Source organism: Silene latifolia, chromosome 11 (genome assembly GCF_048544455.1).
Source record: "Silene latifolia isolate original U9 population chromosome 11, ASM4854445v1, whole genome shotgun sequence".
Taxonomy (NCBI): Eukaryota; Viridiplantae; Streptophyta; class Magnoliopsida; order Caryophyllales; family Caryophyllaceae; genus Silene; species Silene latifolia.
The window spans coordinates 93,134,781-93,140,633 of record NC_133536.1 but is presented as its reverse complement, the minus strand read 5'-3'; the positions used below and the strand labels follow the sequence as shown (position 1 = coordinate 93,140,633).

Here is a 5,853-nt window from a genome sequence, read left to right as displayed (position 1 = left end):
TGTTTCATAGCAAACTTGACAAATGTATTTCTATGGGTATCGGAAATGAATGTTACCTCCGGAAAATGCAAGAGTTGATCGATTACCGGAGTAGAAGGTGATGCTTCCATAGGAATTTGTTGTTGTTGTTGCACTACCAAGTTTGGTGTTGATACCACCATTGCCAAAGCTTTCTTTGCTTGTAGAGCTTTTTGCCTTTGAGAGAGAGCCTTTGCTTTTGGTGCCTTTGTTGCCCTTGTTGCTCCCTTTGTTCTTGCCATTTCATGAGCTAACCAAGTAAAGAGTCAAAAATCTTCAATTTGTAGAATGCCCAAATCGATTTTGAAGGTAAAAGGCTTTGCCTTTATAAAAACAAAAATCGATTCAAAGGTTGAAGAATTTGTTCTTGGTTTTGATTGTTAATGAAGATGGAGTGATTGATTTGTTGTTTGAAAGATGGTTTGATTTGATTTTGGTGGATTTTGTTGAGGGTTTTTGTTTTTGAGATGGAGAGGATGAGGGTTTTGATGTTATGGGTAGTGTTTATGAATGAATGAATGAATGAATGAAGGTGGGGTGGGTATTTAAAGAATTCGACAATTTTAGGACGCAGGGACAATCCGTGCGGATTGGGCGCAATCCGTGCGGATTCTACAGCTTCAAAATTTTCAAAATCCCGCCTAGAGACGGGCGGATTTTGGGGAATCCGCTCGGATTCTTCTGAGATGAGACGGGCGGATTTCGTGCAGGACGGACGGATTTCAGTCCAGAGATTTTTCTTTGTTTTTTCTTCAGCTTTGAGACGGGCGTCTTTTTCAAAAGACGGACGGATTCTGTGAGACGGGCGTCTTTCCAGAAATCCGCTCGGATTCTTCGACAGTCAAGAATTTGCAATTTCAACACAGCCCAAGACGGGCGTCTTCTTAGCAGGACGCTCGGATTTTCTTTAGACGGGCGGATTCTCAGGAATCCGCTCGGATTGGTCCTTGTGTACACGGATTCAGTTCCATCCGTGCACCAATGCATCCCCTTATCATTCTTTCTTTCTTTCAAATCTTGTGTTCTTCATTGTGGGGGCACTACTAAGGCATGAATAGTCTAGGCAATTGCCATCCCCACACTAAGGTAAAGCACTACACATCAATTAAAATCATTAGTCCCTCCCTCACTTCTCTCTTACATGACAATTATTTTGATCAAAGTAAATAAAATCCAAAAATGACAAAAATGCAATACAAAAATTGAAATGTAAGTTAGGGAGTTAGAAATATTTACAAGTGGTGGTTTAGGGAGGACTCCACCAAACTCTCATTCTTGATGAGATGTCAAGGGGGCATGTTCAAGGTGTTGTTGATGTTGCTCAACACCTTGAAGAAGTAATCAAAAGCTTGTTCATTGTTATGGTAGAGGTCCTCAATAGACCGTGGCCCTTGTTGTTGATCATGATCGATGGCATGCCCAATGTAGGGATTAAAGATCCCTTCAAATTCGTCGTCCCAAAGACCACAAACTTCATTGAGTTGATCATTGAAAATCTCTTGCTTAGATGGAGACAACTCTCCCAATTTCTTCTCTTGGCCAATGAGGCCATCATCTTCTTCCTTGGTTGATTTTGATGAGCTTTGCAAGCTCTCCTTATCACAATTCACTTGCTCTTTGAATGGAGCATCTTCAACTTTCTTCCTCCATTGGAGTTCCGATTTCTTCTTTTCATCTTTTCGGCTATAATGATCAATCATGAAACATGGCTCATGCAAACGAGGAGCTCTCATGGTTTTGTCAAGATTAAAAGTTATGCTTTCATCTCCCACTTCTAGAGTGAGCTCTCCATGTTTCACATCAATCACCGCACCCGCGGTGTGTAGGAAAGGTCTTCCTAAGATGATTGGAATGTTGGAATCTTCCTCCATATCAACAATGACAAAGTCCACCGGGATGAAAAACATCCCAATTCGCACGGGGACATCTTCCCATATCCCTAATGGTGTCTTCGTCGATCTATCGGCCATTTGAAGAGTGATATTGGTGCATTTAAGCTCTCCCATTCCCAACCTTTTACTTACCGAATACGGCATGACACTCACACTAGCCCCTAGATCACATAAGGCTTTGTTGATCGTTGTGTCGCCAATGGTACACGGTATTGAGAAGCTTCCCGGATCCTTTAACTTTGGAGGTGAACTCCCTTGAAGTATTGCACTACTCACCTTAGTGAAGGCGATAGTCTCAAGTTTCCGGATCGACTTCTTCTTTGTGAGGATATCTTTCATGTACTTTGCATAGGCCGGAACGTGATTGATTAATTCCGTGAAAGGAATTGAGACTTCTAAGTTCTTCACAATTTCCATGAACTTTCCAAGTTGATCATCAAATTTGGGCTTGGCTTGACGACTTGGAAAAGGAAGTCTAATCACAATGGGCTCCTTCTCTTTGGCTTTGTCTTCATTTTTCTTTGAACTTTCTTCCTTTGATGATTCCCCTTCTTTGGGGCTTTGCACCACAACTTCATTCTCACTAGTTCTCACAACTTCATCCTCAACTTGCTTCTTCGGTGCCTCATATCTTGTACCACTTCTCAAGTGAATGGCACTAACCGTTTCATGTCTAGGGGGATTACTTTGAGGTGGTAATTGCCCCTTTTGTCTTTGTGAGCTTGAAGATGCTAGTTGGGTCAATTGTGTTTCCAACATCTTGGTGTGAGCTAAAATGTTGTTGATGGTGGTGTCTTTTGCTTGGCTATCTTTTTGCATTTGGGTGAAAAATTCTTGTTGATTCTTTTGCATTTGGAGGACCGCTTTTTGGACATCAAAACCTTGGTCATTGTGGTGATTGTATGGATTTTGATTTTGGTAGCCTTGGTTTTGATTGTAAAAGGGTCTTTGATTTTGATTTCTCATGGGTGGTGGAGTGTATGTTGCTTGAGGGTTTTGAACATTTTGGCTTTTGTATGAGAGATTTGGATAGAACTTGGTGTTTTCATTGTAAAAATTTGAATAAGGGGTACCACTTTTGTAAGCTTGGAAAGCATTAACTTGTTCGGTTGTTCCCCTACACTCACTTGAGTCATGACCCAAGGTTCCACAATTCTCACATATCCCGCTTGGGATTGATGAGGATGCCGTCATGGCATTGACATGATGCTTCGATGATTTTGAGTTTTCCTCAAGTCTAGCCATAGCTTGTTCAAACTTCAAGTTGATTGTGTCAATGTGAGCACTAAGTTGAGCACCCAATTGAGTAACGGTGTCCACTTCATACTTTCCTCCTCTAGTAGCTTTGCGAGGCCTACTATATTGTGAATTATGGACCGCCATTTCCTCAATCTTGTTCCATGTTTGATTGTCATCAACTTCGGTGAACATTCCATTTGATCCCATATTGAGAATGTTCCTAGAATCTTCATATAAACCATTCCAAAATTGTTGCACCAAAAACCATTCGCTAAGTTCATGGTGAGGACATGAGCGACAAATACCTTTGAACCGCTCCCAAGCTTCATACAAAGATTCTTCATCCCTTTGCTTAAAACCCGTAATTTGAGCTCTTAGCATATTGGTCTTTTCCGCTGGGTAGAATTTTTTGTAGAAAGCTAGAGCTAGCTTCTTCCAAGAATCTATTCCAAGGGTGGCCTTATCAAGGCCCTTCAACCATTGCTTTGCGGTGCCGATTAACGAAAAAGGAAATAAGACCCATCTTATTTGGTCTTGAGTCACTCCCGTTTGAGAGATAGCTTCACAATAATCGCAAAAGGTTTCCATATGAGAATGAGGGTCCTCACTAGGCATTCCCCCGAATTGGCTCCTCTCAACTAGTTGAATGAAGGCGGACTTGGCAATAAAGTTTTCGGTAAGATGTTGTGGGGTAGGAGTACCATTTGGTAAATCCTCCTCGGTGGGTATAGAGTGTGACGAGAATTTAGGCATTGTAGGTGGATTTTGTGTGGTATTGTTTAATGGGTTCTCTTCTCCTTCTATTGCGAAAGGATTGACAAACTCACTAGTGGGTTGAACAACTTCACCAACACCTCCCAAATTCCTCCTAACAAGTCTCCTATTATTCGTCAAGGTTCTTTCGATTTCACGGTCAAAAGGTAACAAATCTCTTTGTAACCTTCTAGACATGCAAAATATCAAACAACTCGAAAACAATTAGAACAAACCTTGAGGAGTTTTACTTCCCCAAGGTGAAAAAGACACAACTAAAAACAATAAAATAAATCTTAAATCAATTAAACACCGTCCCCGGCAACGGCGCCATTTTTGATCGGAACCATTTCGTTTCACAAATTAAGCATATGTGGTCGTTGGTCAATGGTCGATACAAAACACAATTTATACTTCACAAACAACTCTACAATTAGTAAAGAGGCAAGTAAAGGTCGGATCCCAAGGGACGGGTATTGAAATGAGAATTCTATTGTAACTAGTAGTGTCTAAGGGGTGTCACAAATTGGGTTGATGTAGAAGGTTACTAAACTAAAATAGCAATGAAAATAAACTAACAAGGTAAATAAAATAAGGGGTGTAAACAATTGATTAAAGGCACTAGGGTGTCATGGGTTCATAGGGGAATCATGGGATATGATCATACAAACATGTTCTCAAATTATAAGCAAGCAATTATTGTTGTGATGGATTGAGTTGGGTTATATCTTACAATCCTAGGAAAGTTTGGGTCCCGGAGCCGAATCGATTAGATTGTACAACACCTACAAGTCGACTTAATCTTTCCTACTCAACACATGCATGGTCTAACAAGACTCGAGTTGGGTTATGTCTTACAAGTCAAGTTGAAAGGATAGAAGATGATAGTAAATGCAAGGATTCATAGGCTTAGCATTTCATCAAATATAACATGTGCATGCATTAAGATCAAAACAAGCAGGCAAATAAGATATGAAAGTATGTTAATTTAAGCATGAATCATTCCCCATGTTGGTTTCCCCTAATCACCCATTAAACCCTAGCTAAGAGACTACTCACTCATTATCATATTGATCATGCTAGAAAGGTTGTCAATCATACTAACATAATGAAACATGATGAATAAATGAAAGTAATTAGCAATAATTAAAAAGGGATTAAGAGATTATACCTACTAATGATTCCAATAATAAAGCAAGAATAATAGAAGTACTTGAATCCTAGATTGAGAGGTTGTCAATCTCCCAATAATAACCCAAATAATCTTCAATTACCCAAAATAAAGTAAGAACAAGAGAGAGATTAAAGAACTAAAACTTGGATTAAAACTTGATTAATATTTGATTACAATATTGAAGAGAGATTTGATTAATATTAACTACCCTAATTATTGATAAGAAGAACATGCTCCTCTAATTAGACTAATGGGGTATTTATAGTGAAAATTAGGGAGGATGCATTAGGGTTAACTAAGGGCTAAACTAGTAATTACACTTTTAAGTTGAGCAAGGAGACTCCGGTATTCTCCGAGAGAAGGGCTTCTCTTATCGTGGCTTTAAGAATGAAAACGTCTTTGTCATCTTGAAATCCGTGCGGATGGGAGTCGGGACGGCCGGATCTGGCTGGGAATCCGAGCGGATCCTTGGGCAAGATGCTCGGATTGGCGAGGGGGAATCCGAGCGGATTCCTTTGAGGGACGCTCGGATTGGGCTTGGGCGGACGGACGGATTGTGTACAATCCGTTCGGATTGTCTGGCAGCATCTTTTCTTCTTCTTTTCTTCCCTTTTCTTCATGAATTCCTTGGGGATTTCCTTGGGGACTCAAGGATCCTTTTCTCAACTATGCTCTTCTACTATGCTATGTACAAAGGCCTTCTAGTCTTGTCTCTCCTTGATGCTTGGTCATTGAATACGATCAATTTAGCCTCGTTTTGCCATGAAAATGCAAGAT

At 40.3% G+C, this 5,853-nt stretch overlaps 1 non-coding gene across 1 annotated transcript; it reads left to right on the top strand.

Annotated features, from left to right (window-relative positions):
* The first annotated feature begins 3,423 nt into the window (after nt 1-3,423).
* Nucleotides 3,424-3,530, top strand: LOC141616651 (small nucleolar RNA R71). The gene has a single exon (XR_012530983.1). It is a non-coding gene; the product is annotated as a small nucleolar RNA R71 (small nucleolar RNA).
* Nucleotides 3,531-5,853: the final 2,323 nt, after the last annotated feature.